We start from the raw sequence: 23453 nt of genomic DNA on the forward strand, positions 1-23453 counted from the left end.
TGGAAGCAGGGTACAACAACAGTATATTTCTGGAAACTATACTATGTTTTCGTCTCAGGCTATTTAGATTATTCTTTGTCAATAGGGTGAAATTTGTTATGGGATATAGGGGTGTTTGAGCCAATTGGTCAATTGTATTTTTTGTTCTTTCACGTGACAGGTAGAAAGGTTTTTGGTGGATTTTGGTGGAGTGAAATTTTATTACGGAGCACGTGTAGTATTTCCAACTATAAATTGTTGAAGCTGCGAGTTTCTTCTTTCTATTATTATTATTGAATTGCATACTTACAACTTATATACATCTGTTAGTTTTACCCCCAATTTCTTTTACCAACCTATGTGAAAGAAAAGGTTAGTTCGAGTCATCTCCTGTTTGTGACAATGTATTTGTTGTTCTAAAAAACAAAGTAATAATGTAATTGTTATTTGGACTAAAAGATTATAAAGTGAGAATCTCATTTTGGTTCTGGAGTACTCGAGTTCTAACGCAAAAACTTCAGGGGCTTTGCTACAGAGATCCAAAATATGGGACCAATAGAGGGGACAAGTGAGGTGTCTCCTCTATTGGTCCCATATTTTGGGTCATTGAGGAATTTTTCGTTGTTGAAAATTACATTTCCGTGCGGTGCGTGTTTGATTGTCCTGAATGCATTTATGGCACCCACATTATTGCTTCAATTATGAGGAACGCTCATCGCCATCGTTTTGAAGTGTTTTCAGTTGGTTGTAATCAACAACTGTACTGAATATGAAGGGACAAGTTTATTTTTGTGTCTCTCGAAGAATGCATTGTTTTTTCTTGGTTGGTTGCTATTTATCATAAGCGGAGCAAATTTCTTTAAACTATTTTTGTTTGGTCTCTATCCTTGTGCAAAATAAGGCTTGCTTTTGATTTCTTTGAATCTGTGAATATTCAGAGGCCTTGAAATACTCCCGAATTTTATGTTAGGAAACATACGCAATGTATTCCTTCATATTCTATTAAAATGATTAGTATTTCAAAGTTAGCAAACATGTATATTATATTAAGATGATTAGTGTTTTTCTCTTCCACCATTTGGGCCCATTGTTGATGATATTAAGTTACTCGTTAGAGAATTTGTCTTTCGTAGCTTAGCTTTTACGAGGAGAGAAGCCAATTGTATGGCTCATTCTCTTGCTCAGTCAGGAACTAGATTCATGCAAGATCAAGTATGGAGAGATTTTATTCCTGTATACTTACAGAGATTTGTACTTCAAGATTTATCTGCTACTTATTAATGAATGAAGTGCTTCTCCATAAATAAATAAAAAAAGATGATTAGTATTTTTAAAATAGGACTAATCTATCCTAAAATAGATTACATTGACGGAATTGAGGGAGGGACTTAAGGGGAGAGACAGAGAGGTGTCGCCAACGACGAGAGGCCAATGTAGTTGAGGTGGCCAACGGCAAGGGAGCTAGGGTAAAGGAGAGAGGGTGGCCGACGAGGTGGGGCATGTATTTTTGTCATTTTTATCGCTTTTGCGTTTGGAAATTAACAAAGTTTATATGAAACATTTATTTTGACTAACGTTTAGAAAATATTGAGAGAAAATAGAAAATAATGACATTTGATGGATAAGTATGCAATGAGAGTTTGGAGTTACACGGACTAGCTGGATCGCACATGCATAATGCACGTGACCAAAAATAGAAATTGTAACTACATACTTTGAAGAAAATTAACACAGACTATATATATATATATATACAGCACGTTTCCTATACGGATAATGCGTACGCATTTTCCGACCTGGGGGGCTTTTTTGCAAAAATCGCACGAGAGAAAGCTTTCTCGTGATCAAAGTTGGTTTTCAAAGTTTCCCATTTTTCGAGGCTCACTCCTGATATTTCTCCCCCAAACCTTTGCTTCCCTAAAACAAAAATCCCCAAATCCCTCAAATCGTTCCCAAAAAAATCCGACCTGGTCAGCTCCGTCGAAGCAAGCTTTCTCGGCCTCGTCAGCTCCGTCGAAGCAAGCTTTCTCTGGTCGGAAAACCCCTCCTCCTTCCGACGTCGAACCTTCAGCTCCACCGCGATCTCGGCCTTGTCAGCTCCGTCGAAGCAAGCTGCGGTCGGAAAACGTCCTGGTCCGCCGCTCCTTCCCAATTCGTCCGACGTCGAAAGCTCCGTCTTCTTCAAGCAGGCCCAGGTCGGCTTTCCCCTAATCTCGCCGACGACGAATCCCCAAATCCACACCGACGACGAAGCCCTAATCACCCGACGACGAAGCTCGCATCTCGCCCGACGACGAAGCCCTATTCTCGCCCGACGACGAAGTCTGAGCTCGATCTTAAATCTCCCAACTCAGGTAACGATCAAGCCCCAATTTTTTTACCTATTATCTGTTATTTTCGTCCATAGGGTTTATCTGTTATCAGTTTATCTCTCAAAATTGATGCTGGAATAATCAGTTTATCTCTTAAATCTCTCAAAATTTTTGTGTAGTTGATCTGTTTTTGCTGGAATAATTGATGCAATGAACTTCAACATTGACTGTAATTCTGCAGCGATGAATCTGTGTTTTTGCCATGTTGCCTACATATGTGCTAGTCCACGAACTTCTTTATAACAAGTTTCGTTACATGCTTCTCAAGTTTTTTACCTATTATCTGAGCTCGATCTTAAAAATTGGTTGTGTAGTTTATCTGTTATAATTATGTAGTTTATCTGTTATTTTTGTGTAGTTTATTTGTGTAGCTTTAGGCGTTGCAATTTGGAATAATTGATTATCTGTTGTTGCTGGAATAATCAGTTTATCTCTCAAAATTGATGCTGGAATAATCAGTTTATCTCTTAAATCTCTCAAAATTTTTGTGTAGTTGATCTGTTTTTGCTGGAATAATTAATGCAATGGAAAAATTTTGTTAAATGGTCAAAGTTCCCAAAATACATCTGTTTCTTGGAAAACTAGTCAGACTTTGTAAGGTTTGATAGCTATATTATTATTCAAAATTGGCAGATTGAAAATTTTGTTAATTGTTAATTGTTCAAAAATTAACCATGGTAGAATTTTCTCAGAATTTTGTTAATTGTTCAAAATTAGCAGATTGAAATGGCTTCATCATCAACTGTGGAAGGCAACTCCTGTGTTGAAGTTGATATTAGATTCATATTGAAACAATGCGAGTGTGGTGAATTAGCGGATGTGAAGATAACGAAGTCGAACAAGAACAATAATCGTGGTAGAATTTACTACTCGTGTAAAAGGCAAAAGTGCGGTTCGTTTTTGGGCTGGTGCAAGATTTCATCAGTTGAACAAATACCACTCGTCATTGCCCCACCAGAGGCGCGTGACGTGGTTGTTGTACGTGAAAAAGTGTTGTGGAAATGGTTAACTGTTATAGCTTTTTTGTTGTCTCTTTTTTTGGCCATGAAAGAAATTATGTGATGTGTTGGAATGAAACAAGACTTTGTAAGCGAGGAAATTATGTGTTGTGGAATCGGTATTTTGTAATGCTTCACGCTTTGATGTGTTGGAATGAAACAAGTTTGTTAATTTTTGCTTTTTGTGTTGAAATAACCGTGCTCTCTCTATATATATATATATATATATATATATATATATATATATAAAAGAAAAATGGGTATGCTTGGTACCAAGTACAAATTTTGTGTTTGGTAGTGATGTGTCATAATCCTACCTACTCATTCCAATTCCCAATCACAGTGTTATTTTCGTATAATTTTAAGTTTATTAATTAATTTAAGTATTGACATCTAATATATTTTATTTATTTAAGTAGGGAGTTGAATTCTTTTTGGTACTATAGTTTTGTATCTTTATTTTTATTTTTTATAGCATTTCAATTAACGTTGATCTATATGCAAAAATTAGTCATTACATTTTTATACATCTCGTGTATAACCGACCTTGTTTATTACCATTATTCTTTTTCTGATAACTTATTATAATGATTCTTTAGTCTTTGTAATTTGAAATTTAGTATTAATTTTAATACTTTAGATTCCTGGATTTGTTATTTTTACAATCTCTAATATTCAAGGTCTTGTTAGTAGTTAGGTTGTAGATTTGATTTGTTTGCTAAATTGATTGTAAATAAATTTATTTATTTATTTATTTTGCGAGAGAGCATCCAATGAAGAAAGAATATGGACAAAATGTCCATTCATTTAAAATTATGAAATTGACCTAAAGAAATCAAGATTTTCCCCAAAAAATAAATTATGGTTGGAGGAATTTTCCCTCATTCCTCTACTTCACTTAGGGGGTGTTTGTTTTTATGAAAGTGAATTGTAAAAGTATGAAAGTGAAATAATTTTAAGATTTTTGGTGTTTGTTTTATTGAAAGTAATTTTGAAAGTGAAATGTTAAAATGAGTCCACATCAGCTCTAATGCATGTTTAAGTTCCCCTAAAAAAGTACTGAAGTCAAGTGAAAGTAAGAAAAAAGTGGGGACCACTTCTAATTAATTAGTATATTTATTATTTATCTTAACTTATTTTCCTATGTTATTCGGACCTCCCCCCAAAATTTTCTTACATGCTAATTATATTTTTTCTTTTATAGCATTTAATAACTGTGTACATTGTTATGTCATGTATATAGTACGAATTAGACAATTTATGAACATGACTACACATTTTAGCGTGATTGTTGATAAGCCATTACGTTATTAAAAAAATATAAAGTACATAAGTAAAAAAATACAGAATACAAAGAATATATAAAAATTAGTACAAGTAATTGATGATATATATACCCGAGGCTTTCAATTCGTTCTTTAGTTGTTACCAGAATAATTATTAGAGTTTAGAGCGTAATATGAATTTAAATAACAAACAATTAAATAATCGCCACATCATCTTTATTTTCCTAGTTCCAAGATTAATTCATTTTTACAAACAAACATTGCATTTCACTTTCATGTTGACATAGATTCACTTTCACACTTGCAAAAATAAGTGATTTTCACAAATTCGAGTCACCTTCATTTAACCAAACACCCCCTTAGTTTGTTTTTTTTTTATAAAAGTAGTATATTATGGGAAAAAAGATTCCTTTTTATATAATTCCGCGTATTTGCCAAACTTCTCCTATTTGCAATACTATCCCAAATCAGCAACCTTGAAAATAATTACTAAAAAATTCAACAAACGGTGAACTTGGGTTTACTTGTAACTGCGATATAAACCAAAAATCAACAAAACTAGTCAAAATTTTAATTGTCGTAGTCACACCCCATAAAGTTGATGCGTTGTTAATTTTGGATAGCTTCGTAAATATTGGCTGGGATTTGGGAAAGTTTTGCAAATACTCATAATGGAAGGGTGCACATGCAAAGAAAACCGTAGATAAAACAAGGAACAACCCCGAACAAACCGACACATGACGTCAGTGAGATTATAACTGACTGACGAGCTCCCCGCTGGATTCTCCTTCCTTCGCTAATTTTTCCATTTTCTTTCCTAATTTCAGAAATCAGTTAAAATAAAAACGAGTAAAAAAGAAAATAGAATTTTTATCCCATAAATTTCACGGTTGCGCGTCGATCTTGGGATCGGCCTTTGCCTACCGTACGTGGGAGGCGAAGGAGGTTCTTCTTCAAGAGGTAAAATTTGTCCTTCAATTTCTTTTTTGTTCTCCTTTGATTTCGCGGAGGGTCGAAACCCTAGAAATTGCCGGCGATTTTAATTGATCTCACCTGGCGATTTTTAAGGTTTAAAAAAAAAAAAAAAATCTTATTAGTGTAACGGAACTCTGATGTGAGTCGAAGGATATGAGGTGGCTCTGGGGTTTCTTATTAGTAAATCTAGGGTTTGTAATCTTTAATCGCTTATAATTTGTTAGTTTGCAGGGTTTTTTCTTTGTGATTTTTTTTAAAATAATTTTTGAGGCGATTTGTATTTTTAGTGATTTTTCTGTTGCATGTTTATATCTAGGTTAAGGGAAATTTATGTCAAGACCCAAAAAGCAATATCTTCATGTACTGTAGTCTCTTCACTTTTCTCCTATGTGGTTCAACCCCAAGAAGTGTGACATCTCGTGCTACAGCCCTCTTTTAGCAAATTTTAACCAGCCAACTAAGCATAGAGAGAATAAAAAATACAAAATCCCAAAATGCCCTTATCTACTCTATTCTTTCATGTAAAATCTAATTTAATTTTTTTAAGTCTAATTTAAATTCGATTATGTCTAATTCAATTTGTTTTAAGTCTAATTTAATTCATATTAATTCTAATTTAACTTATTTTAAGTCTAATTTTCTTTTAAGTCTAATTTAATTCATATTAAGTCTAATTTAATTCCTTTTAAGTCTAATTTAAATCATGTTATATCTAATTCAACTTGTTTAAATCTAATTTAATTAGACTTAACATGAAATTAGACTTAAAAAAATTGAATTAGACATAACATGATTTAAATTAGAATTAAAAAGAATTAACATGATTGAAATTAGACTTAAATTTCGTGTTAGGTCTAATAAACGTTCGTGTTAAGCCTAATTTCATATTAGGTCTAATAAAAATTCGTGTTAAGTCTAATTTCATGTTAGGTCTAATAAAAGTTCGTGTTAGATCTAATAAAAGTTCGTGTTAGATCTAATAAAAGTGGATTCTAATACATGTTAGTTCCATTTCGTATTTGTGTTAGTTCTAACTCATGTTAGATCTAATTGGTGTTCATGTTGGTTTTATTTCGTGTTCGTGTTAGTTCATACTCAGTTTGTGTTAGTTCTAATACATGAATTAGAACTAACACGAACTGAGTTAGAACTAACACGAACACGAACACGAAATAGAACGAACACGAACACCAATTAGACCTAAAATTTCGTGCTAGGTCTAATAAAAGTTTATGTTAAGTCTAATTTTATGTTAAGTCTAATAAAAGTTCGTGTTAGTTGTAATAAAGTTCGTGTTAAGTCTAGTTTCATGTTAGATCTAATAAAAATTCGTGTTAGGTCTAATTAGAGTTCATGTTAGTTCTATTTCGTGTTCGTGTTAGTTCTAACTCATTAGGTCTAATTGGTGTTCATGTTAGTTCTATTTAGTGTTCGTGTTAGTTCAATTCATGTTAGTTCTATTTCGTGTTCGTATTAGTTCTAACTCAGTTCGTGCTATGAATTAGAACTAACACGAACTGAATTAGAACTAACACAAACACGAAAAAAATAATAAATAAAAAAAATTAGGGAGAAGGCATTGGCATCCTCAAACGCACACAACACGAAAAGAAAAAAACAAAAATAAATCTCATAAGAGAAAAAGTGGATGAAAAGAAAAAGGATGAAAGGAAGAAAAAGACAAAGAAGAATAAGACGAGGAGAAAAAGACAAAAAAATTCTAAAAATCAAAAGAGAGCAGAGGGCAGCCTCTAGCGCACGAAAAAAACGTCAGGAAACAGGAGAACACACGAAAAAAAAGAGAAGAGAAAATTCATATTAGTTCTAACTCAGTTCGTGTTAGTTTTAACTCAGTCATGTTAGTTCTAATTCATGAATTAGAACTAACACAAACTGAGTTAGAACTAACACAAACACGAAATAGAACTGACATAAACATCAATTAGACCTAAAATTTCATGTTAGGAGACATGGGGACCTAAAAAAATTTAAGCAAAAAAAAGGGCAGAAGAAGATGAAAAATTGAGAACAAGACCAAAGAAGAAAGACACAAATAAATAAATAAATAAATAAAATTAGGGAGAAGGCGCTGGCATCCTCAGACACGCACAACACAGAAAGAAAAAAAAGAAAAAAATCTCATAAAAGAAAAAGTGGACGAAAAGAAAAAGGACGAAAGGAAGAAAAGGACAAAGAAGAATAAGACGAGGAGCAAAAGACAAAATCCAAAAATTAAAAGAGAGCAGAGGGCAGCCTCAGGCACACAAAAAAAAGTCAGTGAATAGGAGAACACACGAAAAAAAGAAGGGAAAATTCATGAGAACACACGAAATAGAACTAACATGAATTAGAACTAACACGAACACGAAATAGAACTAACATGAACTCCAATTAGACGTAACATGAATTTTTAATAGACCTAACATGAAATTAGACCTAACACGAACTTTTATTAGACCTAACATAAAATTAGACTTAACACGAATTTTTATTAGAACTAACATGAAATTAGACTTAACACGAATTTTTATTAGACTTAACATTAAATTTTAAGTCTAATTTCAATCATGTTAAATTCCTTTTAAGTCTAATTTAAATAATATTAAGTCTAATTCAATTTTTTTAAGTCTAATTTTATGTTAAGTCTAATTAAATTAGACTTAAAATAAGTTGAATTAGATATAACATGATTTAAATTAGACTTCAAAGGAATTAAATTAGTTCTAATAAAAGTTCGCGTTAGTTCTAATTAGAGTTCATGTTAGTTCTAATAAGAGTTCATGTTAGTTCTAAGTAGACCTAACATGAAAGAGATAAGAGCATTTTGAGGTTTTGTACTTTTTATTCTCTATAAGTTTAGTTGGCTGGTAATAATTACTAAAAGAGGACTGCAGCACAAGATGTAACACTTCTTGGGACTAAACAACATGGAAAAAAAGTGAAGGGGCTGCAGCACATGAAGATATTGCTTTTGGGGCATTGACACAAGTTTCCCCTAGGTTAATGATCGGTATAATATAATGTTAAAATGATATAATGTTTTGTTAAGTCTATAGTTTCTTATGCTTAAATAACGTCTTTAATCATCAAATGGTTCTGAATGCTATAAACATATGTAGCTCCATTGTCAGTTTGGCATAGGAATCTGGCAAAAAAAGTAAATTTTCTTACAATTTTTGTCATAGTAGCCGAGTTATTTTGCGGTGACAAGAATGAGCTCATGATTTTCTCAATATATGTCTCCCATATGATCGTCACCTACCTGATGTTTAAGTTTAGTATTGACGGATCTTTCTTAAGCCTTAACTCTGTTTGGGGAGAAATTGGGCCCAATCTAGAGCTGATGGGTCTTAAACAGAAGTTAGAAATCAATTTTAACCAAAAAACTATAACTATTAAATATTGACCCAAACTTCTATTTAGACTCGTCACTCTTTCTTATCTTATCTGATGTGGGACTATACTCACATATTAATCATCTCAACAACTCTCCCTTAATATGTGAGTATAGTTCAATTCAACTATAATTCAATCTTCCACGGAATTCACTAAGTTTTGCACCACTTCACTCGTGAGCTAACAAATTTACAAACTTTTGCAGCACTTCACTCGTGGACTTAATCAGACCATGCATTCTGCACATAGCTATTAAACATCTATAGGAACTTCCACCATTTCGCTCATGGTGGCTAACTAGAGAATATCACTCCTACGGGCATCCGGGGATTCTCCCGACACCTTCGAGCTTCACATCGAAGATCATCTGTTTTTTAAAATTACTTGGACTATGACCTTAGCTTTGATATCATTGTTGGGGGAGAAATCAGACTCAATCTAGAGTTGATGAGCGTTAAACAGAAGTTAGGAATCAATTTTAACCAAAAAACTATAGCTATCAGGTATTGACACAAACGCCTATTTAAACTCATCATTCTTTCTTATCTTAATCGGATGTGAGACTATACTCACATATTAATCACCTCAACAAGCTCGTCTTCTGTCTAATTAAAAAACTTGCTATTAGCAAGGTTTAAGATTGCTTGGACCTATAGTTGAATGGTGAAAGCTTTGTTTGTTCCAGACTTGCTCAGAAGAAAGAAATGGTTTAGTATCAAGCTATTAGAAGAAAACATCAAATGATTGTTGTAGATTGGAATCAGGAGTAAAGTGTTGGAACAAGGATACTGCAAGATAGTACGGAAAACACCGATTTGGATTGTCATGGTTAAGGCAAAATATTATGAAGCCACCTCATCGATCTTTAGCAAAATCCTAGCAGGCCATTACCTATCTGACAAGAAAACCTACATATGTAAAACCTCTGAAGTAATGGGCTCTTTTGTTAATGAGGCATAAATCAGGAATCCTTCTTTTAGAATAAATTGAGTGAATGCTTTAAGTTGTCATAGCACTTCTTTGAAATCCCATGGCACAACTTTTTTTCATGTTGGATTCCGCTATGCTTTATAGATCCATTTACAATGTGAGATGTAATTTAAAACCCCCCAAGAGAATATAGTACTTAAGATATGAGTCCTATGGTTTCTGGATCTATATGTTATATGTACTGTTACCTTTCTTTTTAATGTGTCCTGCTATGTTACACGGATATGGGTAGAAATGCGGGTGCTGGTAGGAGACATGACAAATTTGTAAAATACAGGGTGAGAGGATATGCCTATATAAACATACATATATAATAATTGACATAGATCAATATTGTTAGGATTTTTATTATATCAATTTATAAATTAAAAATGCTCGGTTTTGAATTAGAAATCTGAAAGACCTTTTAAGATCATAGTTCCAAGCTAGGTAGGGGTTGAAACGAACCATATCTGTGTCCTTCGGTTTGAAGAAGTATATTCGTAGGATTTATGTCCAAGAAGTGTATGATGAGCATTTTAAATTAAACATGTATTACATAATTGAGCACATGGTTGAGTAAGTGTGCATACATCCAAGAGTCCAACCGTGTGCTTACATCCAAGGAGTGTCCAGTGAAGTTTTGGTGGGTGCGACTGCAGATAGAAGTAACCATGCAACATAGTTATCCTGTGACTTTGCCGTGGCAAACAATATCCTTGTTGTTTTCCCACATGTCACCCCTCTACATGCTTCTCCATTGGTTTTCCAGATGATCTTTTAACTGATCTGAATCTGGACAAGCTCATTTTGAGAATTTGTCTATCGTTTTTGGTGGAATATCGTCCATATTGTTAAATTTGTTTCACTAGTTGCTTTTGTCCATTATTACGTTAGTTTCATTCTTGTAGCTGTTTTTCTTGTGTATTCAACATACTATTTGAAATTAAATAACACCTCACTCTGGTCTTGTTTTGCTAGGTTCTTCCTTGGTCTGTTTCTGTGGATTTAGCACTATTTTTCAAGATATGGAACTTGAGCATGTTATATCAGGTTGCTATGAGCGGGGAGTTATATCATTCCACAAAGCTCTACATTGGAGGTTCATCATTCATATGTACTTTCTTCTCATCTCATTTGTCAACTTTACCTAGTGGCCTCTTGGTGTTCCATGACCTCTATGGGTAACTCTATTCTGAAGCTGTCAGAACTAGGGTGCCTTCTACAGATAATCAAACATCATGTGCATTATACAAAAACAACATCTGCTTAGATTTCGAGCACAACATCGAAGATATAATTTATGGGGTATGGAATATATTGTTGGTCCACTGAAATATTCATACAGTTCTGTGGATAACCATTTTATCTAGTTTTATTTAAGAATCTGATTCTTGTTTTGCTTTGTCATTTATGTGCTCAGGGTTAATTTATGAGCTACCATTTCTGTTACTTTCCAGTTGGCTACAGACACATCTAATTGTGAACTCCAATCATACTGATGCGCGTTGCTACTTTCTGAGACAATGGAATGAGTTCCTTGCTTAATACAGTGAATTATCCTACAAGTCTTATGGAGAAGCCAGAGCATATTGACATGAGTTCTGCTTCCATTGAAGAGTTTTAAGTTAAATGTGCTCACTTGGTGCATTTCCTATCATACTTTGTGAAAGATTCTCCATTTCCGTTGATAAAAACCTTGAAGCTTCTGTTCTCTTCGCTTGAAAAGATGGAGCGGTGAGTTTTCGAGTTTCAGATTGGTATAAATTTCTGTCATTTACTCAGAAAATCTGCCTTATTGCAGGTATAAAATAATAAAGGAAATTGGTGATGGCGCTTTTGGAAGTGTATGGCGTGCCATAAATAAACAGAGTGGTGAAATTGTATGTTCTCCATAAATAAACAGAGTGGTGAAATTGTATGTTCTCCATAAATAAACAGAGTGGTGAAATTGTATGTTCTCTAAAACGATCTTTAAGTGTGTCAATGTTTTATTGGAGAGGGAAAAAAGGGCTTTATACGAACTTTAACCATCTCTTTCTTTGACAGGTTGCAACTAAGAAAATTAAAAGAAAATATTATTCTTGGGAATAATGCCTGAATCTTTGGGAAGTGAAGGTAAAATCACTATGCCCTAATCTGTGTCTTTTCCTTTTCAAACTAATTGTTTCCTTTTATTCAGGCCTTGTGAAGGATGGACCATCCTACCATCGTGAAACTGAAGGAGGTCATAAGGAAAAATGATATTTTGTGCTTCGTATTTGAGTACATGGCAGTTTTCGGTGCTTTCCTTGATTGTTATTGTACTGCAGTAGCGGGGTTATGACATATTCTTATGACTTTTTTCTTGAATGTTGTCAAGGAATGCAATCCTTACTAGCTTATAAAAGATAGAAGCAAGCTTTTCTGAGAGTCTGAGGTCTGGAATTGGTGTTTTCAAATATTTCAAGCTCTTGCTTGTATGCACCAACATGGTTACTTTCACCGTGACCTCAAGCCTGGTAGTATATTACTACAACGCTGACATATCTATTTACTGCATATTGTCGTTTGCCTCATTCTGATGCGTCTTTTGGCACCAGAGTGCAAGAGATTAGTTTTCTTACGTTCGGATTATTTGGTATTTTCTTATCACAAGTTCCCTTGCCATTGACCATCTCTATTAGTATTTTCTTATGTTTGGATTATTATTTTTTAAATCACGATTTTGTTATTGTTCTAATGCATCTTTTGCCACTAGAATACAATAGGTTATTTTTCTTCTGTTCAGACTCTTTGGTATTTGCCAGAATTTCCTTGCCATTGGTGTCTCCACCTCTCCTTGCATAGTTAGTTTTCACTAAATGATAGATGTACATGTCAACTCATTCAAATAACAATTAAAGTTCCCCTTAACTCTCTGCTCATCAGTCAAGAAAAGAGCTGCATTTCTACATACAATAAACTTTTAGCTTGTGAGCTATCTTTTTATCAGCAAAAGGTAAGGATAACTTGGAGTATACAAGGTAACAGGAATACAAGTTTTTTCCACTCAATTATTAAATCTAACACCAAAATAGGGTGTTAACACTATATAATAGTGTTGGTGGGAAAATTTCTGATGGAGAGGAAATTGTAAATGAGTTTATCTCTTACTATAAGAGCTTAATGGGCTCTGCAAAGCATACTTGATGGAGAGGAAATTGTAAATGAGTTTATCTCTTACTATAAGAGCTTAATGGGCTCTGCAAAGCATACTTCAACTGCTGATATCAATGTTATTAGCAATGTCTTACTATAAGAGCTTAATGGGCTCTGCAAAGCATACTTCAACTGCTGATATCAATGTTATTAGCAATGACCCCTGCCTGATGGATAATCAAAAGAGAGAGCTTTATATGTCAGTCACAAATGAAGAGATAAAAGAAGCATTTTTCTCAATGCTAGATAACAAAGCCCCAGAGCCAGATGGATATAGTGTCTCTTTCTATAAAGCAGCATGGTGGGTTATTGGGGATGAGGTTACATCTGCCATAAAGGAATTCTTTAGATCAGGGAAGTTGTTGGGAGCTGTAAATTCAACTTATATTGCATTGATTCCAAATGTACAATGTCCTAAAACCCCTGCTGATTTCAGACCAATCTCCTGTTGTAATTACCTCTATAAATTCATATAAAAAAATTTAGCAAATAGAATTCAAACTGTTATGGGGTTTATCATAAACAAGGCTTAGTGTGCTTTTGTGAAGGGGAGACAAATCTCCAGTAATATCTTGCTAGCATATGAACTTGTCAAGAACTATGGCAAGAAAAATCTTTCACCCAGAGTAATGATAAACATTGATATAAGGAAAGCTTTCGACACTATTAGCGGGAATTTCTGCATGATATGCTTAGAGGCTTGGGGTTTCCTGAAGTTTTTACAAACTGGATCATGTCCTGTATCTCCTCCCCCAAATACTCCATCTCACTAAATGGATCACTACATGAGTACTTCAATGGAGAAAGAGGCTTAAGGCAAGGGGATCCCCTCTCCCCCTACCTCTTCATTATTAGTCTGGAATATTTGTCCAGAAGTATTGAACTTCTAAGGAATGATAAACAGTTTAAATACCACCCAAAGTGTAGAAAATTCAAAATCTCACACTTATGCCCTGTTTGGATGGAGGGTAGAGAGGGGGAGGGGAAGAAAAATGAGGCTTTCACCTTGTTTGAGAGTTTTTTTAAGGAGGGTAGAGAGGAGGAATGAAGGGGAAAGGAGGTTAAAATTGTTTGGTTTTCTTTCCCCCTCGATTTGGGCGGTAGAGGAGGGTAAAGGAGGGTAAAGGGGTGTAATGACATTCTTACCCCCATCAAAACAAATAAAAGGCCTGAAGTGTTATTAGTATAAAGTCATTTATGTAAATTTACATATATTTACTTCCTTTCACCTTCATTCACCTTACTCAACTCCCAAACAACATATTACAATTCTCTTCCCTTCCCTTCCCTTCCCTTCCCATTGTTTACCTTTCCTTCCCTTCCCTTCGTAAACTCCCAAACACACCATTAGTCTTTGCTGAATCGCTGATGACCTCCTCCTTTTTAGCAAAGGTGATTTTTATTCAATACAAAGGATCTACAAATGTGTTAAAGACTTTGCTGATATATTTGGATTAGAAGCTAATCCTTCAAAGTGTTCAATATTCTATGGTGGGGTTCAAGAACCAGTTAAGAATGCAATTACAAGTAACTTGGGGTTCACTGAAGGAGCATTGCCCATCAAATACCTTGGCATGCCACTCATATGCAAGCGGATGTCTTATCTGGACTGTAATCCATTGTTCATGAAAATAACAAGTCAGTTTCAAGCATGGATGAAGAATAAAAACTTGTCATACGCTGGTAGACTGCAAATCATTAAGAGTGATACTGGGAGTGCAAATATTCTGAACCTCTAGTTATATCCTTCCAGGTAAAGTCCTTAACAAAATTGATGAACTCTGCAGGAATTTTCTCTGGGGCAAAGTTCCTCTTGTTGCTAGGAGCAATGTATCTACGGGAAAAATCAATGGAGGCTTGAGGATTTTTTCTGCTACTCTATGGAATAAAGCAACTGCGCTGAGAACACTTTAGTACATTCACATCAACAAAGAGTCATTATGGATAAAATGGGTTCATGGCACTTATCTGAAGGATAGTGATATCTGGCAAGTGAAGGCTAAAGTTGGGGACTCTTGGTTATAGAAACAATTAATCAAAACTAGAGACAATGTTGTGAACTTTTTGGGTGGGGTTGTGAACTTGAGGAATCTGATTAACTCTTGTTGTGTCAACTCTAAAATCCACCTCTCTGCTCTGTATAGTGCTTTAAAATCAGGTTCTAAGGTGGTTTGGCATGATGTTGTTTGGGAAAAGTTGAACTATCCCAAACATTCTTTGATCCCGTGGCTGGCTATTCAAGATAAACTTCTTACACAAGATAGATTGCTCAAGAGGGGGATCATCCAATCAAACCAGTGCTACTTGTGTGAAGGTGCAAGAGTTGAGAACAGAAACCATATATTCTTTGACTGTAGCTTCTCCAACAGTGTGTGGAATGGCATTATGGAGTGGTTTAAGTTCAACTGGAGATCAACGGATTGGCATATTCTCATGAATTGGTATATTTTCAGGTTGAGGGGAAAAGACTGCAAACAGAGAATTAAAAGACTAGCACTAACGGCTACAATCTACAACATTTGGAGAGAGAGAAATGCTAGAATCTTCAATGAGGAATCCAGAAGTGTTGAGCAGCTGATCAAGATCATCAAGATTGATACTTGGACCATTTCACTCAACAGCTTACTGCCGGATGAAGCCTGTAAATGGCTCCTCTCAATGTAGCAGTACCAGGCAGATTTGACGTTTAGTTCCACTGTACATTCTTCTTCTATCTTAGATGTTTTCGTTTGATACCTCAGTCTACTGAGTGACTTGGTGTACATAAACATTTACACTTTGGTAAGTGAAATAAAAGTTTTCATTGACAAAAAAAAAAACAATTAAAGTTGTTGAACTATGAGCTAATGTCTACTATACTTTTATAGGTGTCTCAGAATATAATCTCAAATCATTTCATGCATTTAACCCGTTAGAACGTGCATGCAGGTAGTAAAGTTGTTCTGTATGCATAGATGTACAATGTTTTTCATTACTTAGCAGAAAATATTTTGACCACAAACGGCATCATAAAAGTTGCAGATTTTGACCTTGCTCGAGAAGTGTGTTCACAACCACCTTATACGGAATATGTTTCCACTCGCTGGCAAGTGCTAAATGCTTCTGTTTTGCTCCTATATCTTTGCCTTCTGTGTTAATTTCATGACTGGCAGTATGCTATGTGTGGATGATGCAGGTATTGGGCCCCAGAAGTTTTGCTGCAATCATCAACTTATGCTATGACCTTCCATTTTGCAGTGAAGTGGATGAGATACATAAAATATGCAGTGTTATTGGTAGTCCTAACCAGAATTCTTGGGCGGAAGGACTTGAGCTTGAATTACCAATTTCCTCAGGTTGTATATTTTGTTTTCCTCTTCTGCTTGATACAAACTCAAATGAATACATACCTTTTTTTTTTGGTAGGGCTGTCGTTAATTTTATTTGTGCTCTTTGATCGCTTACTTTCAGTACATATCTCCCGTGTTTTTGAAACATTCACATATAACCATTTTTGGCAGTGGTAAATTTTAGTTTACAGGCTATTAAGTCATTATAGGAGGAGATTAAGTTACGTTGCTCTGGATTACTGATATAAACTAACCCATAAGCAACTCTGGTAAATTAACGTGTCAGTTCTACATGCCCATACCCAATCCTATTAAGTCTTGGTTGACCTGAATTCACCACTGATCTGACAGACGGCTACAAAAGATGGGTCTAAAAGGGTCTCTAATAGTTAAAGAAATAGTATCATATCAGATGAATTGAAAACCCTTACTCTTATTATGAGATCTCTTGGGCTTATATAGACCCCTACACAAATTACAAATAAGTCCTTATATATTACTAATATGTCAACACTCCTCCTCAAGATGGGCGAAAGATATCCACTAAGCTCATCTTGTCACATCCTCTAATCATATCTAATGAGCTAAGACCTTTAGTCAGACAATCTGCTGTCTGGTCCTTAGTTGAAACATGACTTAGCTCCAGTAGTCCACTATCCAACTTCTCTTTGATGAAGAACCTATCGATCTCGATGTGTTTGGTTCTATCATGCTGCACTGGGTTGTTGGCGATACTGATAGCTGACTTGTTATCACACCATAACTTTATCTTAGCTCCTTGATCCAGCTCCAGCTCAACCAGCATACTCTTTGACTTGTTATCACACCATAACTTTATCTTAGCTCCTTGATCCAGCTCCAGCTCAACCAGCATACTCTTCAATCATAGCAACTCAGCAACTCCTAAGGCCATAGCTCTATACTCTGCCTCAGCTGTTGATCTCGCCACCACTGACTGCTTCTTGCTCTTCCACGAGACTAAGTTGCCTCCTATAAAGATACAGTATCCCGAGGTGGACCTCCTGTCATCAGCACAGCTAGCCCAATCAGAGTCGCAATAACCCTCGATGCTCACATGTCCACTCTTTCTGAATATCAGCCCCTTTCTGGGGGCACTCTTCAAATATCTCAGAATCTGGTACACAGCATGATGAGAACAAGAATGACAGCTTCCCAAATTTGTTATTTGACTTTTTTTAATTTTCAGTTTTAGTAGTTTGAATTCGAAATTTGAATTGTAGCCTAAATTTAGTAGTTATTCAGTTTTGGTATCTAATTGATTTGGAGAGATTTGAGTGATTTTAGAAGATTTCCAAAGTGTATTTTCTTTTCTTTATAAGGGAGTGCTGTAATCAGATGGAGATATTGGAAATGAAATAAAATTTTGTATTAGCCTAATTATGGTGTGACACCTAGGTTACTATGTAATTTCATTCCTTGTTTTCACAGCCGTAATCTTCTTTCTTCTTCCCCACAAAAAAAAAGAAAAACTGCACTGTTCATCTTCCTCTTCATCTCACATCACAGCACCCATCAACATCCCCTGCTCTTCTTCAAACCCGTCGACCCTCTGACCTCCTCCACCGCCTAACCCCAACCCCGAGTCCTCTCCTCCGGCAACCGTCCAGCACCGCCCCCGCCTCCGGTGTTTCAACGCAACACCAATCACCGCCCTCCCTCTCCCCCTATTTCCGTCAAACCCAGCACCGCCCGATCCGCCGCTCCGCCCTCGTACTCCTCTCCCAGATCCGCCTACATCGCTGAACTTCCTCCCCATGCATCCGGCAACACCCGACACCTCAGTCCACTCCCCTGCCTCCTTCCTGCCCTCCGTTGCTCGACAACCGCCAACCCTCCACCACCGACAGCCCTTCTCCTCCCGCTAGCACCACCCTTTTCCCCTCCACAGCCCCCACCACACCTCCCGCCTTCCCTCTTCTCCAAAGCAACACCGTTGTTCCTGCCTCCAGAAGCTTCAGTCGTGGGTTTGATGCATCAATGCCCAGAGTCTTCAATGCATCCATGGCTGGGTTCCTCTTTTAGAAATTCGAAGAACTTGTGTCCAGTAATAGAAAAGACGCAGGGATCAGAACAGATTTGTGATGTGTGGACTTGTTGGGCTTAGGCTTCACTGTAGCAGTTGATGGGTTTGGGCTTCACTGAAGAAATTCTTCTAATGGGCTTTTGGATTTCTCTCAACATTTTTGGATAGTAAACTCTCAACTCAGTAATTTTCTGTTTATTTCAATTTATTAGTTAATTGCATGAGTAGTACATCTCTAAATTCTTATCATATATTCACTGCGTAAATTAATATTGTGAGTTGAGAGAACTGAATATGTGACTGTTGAAAAATTGATATTGATCTTAGAAATTGCGAAAATGATAATTAATATTGCGATTAAGTTATTAGAGATTGGAATTGTTTATGACTATCGTTGTAAATCTTGTTAAAAATCCATCTATCACGTTAATTATTTTGAATTAATTTCCTGCCTAAGATCATGAAATTTTGGTGAAACGGTACGTTGTTCGAATTAGATCGCTGATTCCGATAGACCCCCTCCCCCGTTTCGCATCACAGCATTCATATAATCCTTCCTCGGATCATGCATGTAGCGGCTCACCACGCTCACTGCAAAAGAGATATCAGGACGTGTGTGACTCAGATAGATCAACCTGCCCACCAGCCTTTGGTATCTGTCACGATCAATTGGTTCTCCAGCTTCAGCACCCAGCTTGAACTTCTGATCGATCGGTGTAGTTGCAGGTTTACACGCTAACATCCCTGTCTCTTTGAGAAGATCCAGTGCATACTTTCTCTGGGATAGGACAATCCCCTCCGCTCCTCGAGCTATTTCTATTCCAAGAAAGTATCGAAGCAAGCCAAGATCTTTCACCTCGAATTCCTTACCCAGTCTCACTTTGAGTTTGGCAATCTCCTTCTCATCATCCCCTGTAATAATCATATCATCCACATATACCGTAAGCATGGTGATGTGACCTTCATTTCGTCGAAAGAACACGATATGTTCGGCGTTAATCTGCTGGTATCCCATACCTATCATAGCTCGTCTAAATCTGTCGAACCAAGCACGAGGAGATTGCTTCAGGCCATATAGAGACTTCTTCAATCTGCAGACCTTGCCCACTGTCTGTTCTGTGTCGAATCCTGGCGGAATTTCCATGTATACCTCTTCCACCAGATCTCCATGAAGAAATGTATTCTTCACATCTAATTGGTGTAGCTTCCATCCACCATTTACTGTCAGAGAGATTAAGATCTGAACAGTGCTCATCTTCGCCACTGGTGCAAAAGTCTCATCATAGTCGATGTCATATGTCTGACTATATCCTTTTGCCACCAGACTAGCTTTGTAGCGCTCAACCTGTCTATCTGGATTCTGCTTCACAGTGAAGACCCACTTGCATCCAACTGCTCTTTTTCCTTTTGGTAGTTTTACTAACTCCCAAGTGCAGTTCTTCTCAATGGCCCATAGCTCTTCGTGCATAGCAGCTTTTCATTTCTGGTCCTTCTTTGCAACCTGCCAATTGTTAGGTATAGTAACAGAGTCCAGTGATACAATGAATGCTCCATGTGCAGGGTGGATGTTAGAATATGATACAAACTGGGCAAGATCCCAACCATTTCTATCGGGAGGATTTTTCGTATTACTGCGAGTAGTCCTCCGTACAGATATTGGTGTGGGAGGAGTAGGAAGAGGAATGGTATCACCTTGAGAGGAATCTGGTGGTGGTGTAGGTGTCTCAGGAGTCGGGGCAGGCGTTGGCAATTGACTTGGCACCAGTGGCACTGTAGGTACTGTTCCCGTAATTTGTTTCCCCTTCCTACTATAGGTAAGTAGTTTCCCCTGAGCCGTGGGCCTAACACCTCTTGTCTTATTCTCCTCTTCTTCTTCATTCTCCTGCTCCTCCTCAACCAAGTCTTCTTCCCAAGGAATCGTTACAGAAATTGATTTTTCTGATCTCTCACCATTCTCAGACATTGATTTCTCCACATTCATCAATCTCTCACCACTCTCCTCCTCTCTCCTCATACTTTCAGTATTAGGCGAGTTACCAACGGATGGAGTTACCTTCCGGGTGTAATATGGCTCGAGTTCTCGAAAGTGCACATCCATGCTCACAAACAACATTTTCTCCACCGGGCTCCAGCAAACATATCCCTTCTGAATAGAAGAATATCCCACAAAGATGCATTTCACCGCTCTAGGGGCAAGCTTCCCGACGGATGGCCTGTTGTCCTTCACAAAGCATACACAGCCAAACACCTTGAGTGGAAGAAGCCCACCATTATCTCCCTTCAACGACTCACACGGAGACTTCCAATCCAGCACTCTCGAGGGCATTCTGTTGATTAGTGTTGCTGCGGTCAACACTGCTTGCCCCCATAATATTTCTGGGACATTCATGGAGATCATCATACTTCTAACAACCTCTAAAACTTCTAACAACCTTTAAAAGATGTCTATTCTTTCTTTCCGCTACTCCATTTTGAGCTGGTGTGTATGGACACGTAGTCTGGTGTTGTATTTCCTGAGCTGATAAGTATTCCCCAAACGCTTTGTTAGTATACTCCGTCCCATTATCAGATCTCAATACCTTCACCACAACGCCGTATTGAGTCTGAGCATACCTATGAAAGTTTTGAAAGCAACCAAACACTTCACTCTTATTTTTCATCAGGTACAACCAAGTAACGCTGGAGAAACAATCAATAAAGGTAACAAAATACTTGTAGCCATTCATAGAACTTGTAGAACAAGGCCCCCAAACATCTGAATGTATCAGGTCGAATACACGAGAACTCCTATGACCAGAACTTACATAAGAACTTCTAGTAAATTTTCCAAACTCACATGCATCACACACAAGGTTCTGCTTATTTGCTTTCTCAAATAGAGATGGATACAACCTACTTAAAACACTAAAGGATGAGTGTCCCAAACGCTGGTAATGAAGCATCAACACACTCTCAGCACTCATCTCAGATCCTACTTCTGCTCTCTCTATCATTGACACCAATGCTGAATCCAGCCCTTCACGATCCAGATACCATAGTCCACTACGCCATGTGTCAGTCCCAAGTTTCCGCCCTGTCCCCTTCTCCTGGAAGATCACCTTAGGAATATCAAAAAAATAATACATTTTAGTTGGAGGATGATAGCACTAATGGACAAAAGATTGACTGGAAAGGAAGGAGCATGCAAAACATTGGATAAAGTTACAGAACCTGTACAATCGACTGTATCCTTACCAACCACTGGCTGAAATGTACCATCAGCTGTTTGAATACTATCAGGCGATGCTAGGTGAGTATATGATGAGAACTCACTGGCATTACCTGTCACATGTCGAGACGCACCGGAGTTGACTATCCATTCTGATGATCTGTCGGGAGACATAGAAGCAAGAGCATGTATGTCATCAGTACCTTTGGTCGGATGAGCATAGGTAGCAGTGTTGCCTCTGGCGAAGAATGATGTGGATGCCTCCTCTGTCCCACTCCTCCTGTCTCCATTCACTGCTACTTTCTGCTTCCTCCTGAGTATCGCTAGGAGCGCCTGATCCTCCTCAGTAAAGATCACCTCAGCTTCTTCTCCTCCTTCTGCTACCATCAGATTCGCCCGGTTGCCTGCTCCCCTTTCACCTCGTCAACCCCCACGGCCACGACCACGTCCTCCGAACTGTCCACGTCCATCCGAATCTCCTTCTTTGGGTGGCTTGGTGCAAGCATGCCTTAGATGACCCACTTCACCGTAGTTGTAGCACTGCCGAGTATCTCCCCTGGATCCAGTATTGCTAGATGCTGCCAATGCTGACTTCACCACAGGAAGTCCACCTGTCCCCGTCTGTAGCCTAATGTGAGTCTCCTCTTGGATCATAGCCGAGACAGGCTCCTCAAGCGTGGAAATTTTCGGCTGAGCTAGTAATAATGCAATTCGCTGAGCGAACTCTGATGTCAATCCCTTGAGAAATACCATAGTCCTCTCCTGTAGAGAGGTCTCCCGCTCTTTACATCCCAGGTCCTTGCAGCTAGCCTGGGGGAAAAAATGATCATAATCCAGTCATAGACGCTCCAGCTCTGTAGCATATTCCTGTACAGTTCTCTCTCCCTAGACTGTGGCATCGATCTCTCCTTTAATCTGGAACACCCTCAGGTTATTCCCCACTCCATCATATGTCCTCCTCAACTTCCTTTAATCTGGAACACCCTCAGGTTATTCCCCACTCCATCATATGTCCTCCTCAACTTCTCCCAGACGTCCTTCACCTTCTCAACACTCCATCATATGTCCTCCTCAACTTCTCCCAGACGTCCTTCACCTTCTCAATGCCATCCACCGTGACAGCGATCGTCGGGACCAACGAGTTGAGAAGCCAGATGTATACCAACATATGAGTGGACTTCCACTAATCTCGTCCTCCCGAGTCCTCATCCGGTTCTGTCTTCTCTCCGGTCAAGTAACCCTCCAGGTTCTTCCCTGCAAGGGTGTATCTCACCCGTCGTGACCAACTCAGGTAGGTACTCGGTTCATCAAGCTTCAGATCGATGGTCGGAAGCTCCAACTTCTTCGATGGTTTTGTCGCGCTTTCATCAGCCGACAACTTCATCAACTTTATCAAAGTTGACACCTCCGCAGGGTTCAACTTCTTGATGATCTCCTCCATCAAACAGGCTTCAGACCCACCACCTGTTCACCTTTTCTTTTGACCCTTGTTGTGTGCAGTGAAAATTTCGGCAGCACCTCTGCTGCACAACAAGAGTAGGATCTCAAATAAATTCTCGTTTCTCAGAGGAAACAAGAACAAAAAACAGTTATATATATCTCATCGCTGTGAGATATATACTCTTCCTGTCATCAGTTCGAGGACTGAGTCGAGGGAATCCATGCCAAACTCTAGGTTCGACACGGTGGCGGTGGCTAGAAAGAGACAGCAGAGGGA

General features: G+C 37.6%; 2 long non-coding RNA genes and 1 pseudogene across 2 annotated transcripts; all 3 read left to right on the plus strand.

Moving 5' to 3' along the window:
- Window positions 2144-3525, plus strand: LOC109835860. Its single transcript, XR_002245702.1, has 2 exons — window positions 2144-2333; window positions 3072-3525. It is a non-coding gene; the product is annotated as an uncharacterized LOC109835860 (long non-coding RNA).
- LOC109837002 lies at window positions 5393-13076 on the plus strand. Its single transcript, XR_002246147.1, has 6 exons — window positions 5393-5595; window positions 10957-11283; window positions 11399-11712; window positions 11780-11928; window positions 12025-12093; window positions 12158-13076. It is a non-coding gene; the product is annotated as an uncharacterized LOC109837002 (long non-coding RNA).
- Window positions 16090-23453, plus strand: part of LOC109837000 — a 10524-nt pseudogene continuing 3160 nt past the window's right edge.

The sequence above is a fragment of the Asparagus officinalis genome, chromosome 4, assembly GCF_001876935.1.
Source record: "Asparagus officinalis chromosome 4, Aspof.V1, whole genome shotgun sequence".
NCBI classification, from domain to species: domain Eukaryota; kingdom Viridiplantae; phylum Streptophyta; class Magnoliopsida; order Asparagales; family Asparagaceae; genus Asparagus; species Asparagus officinalis.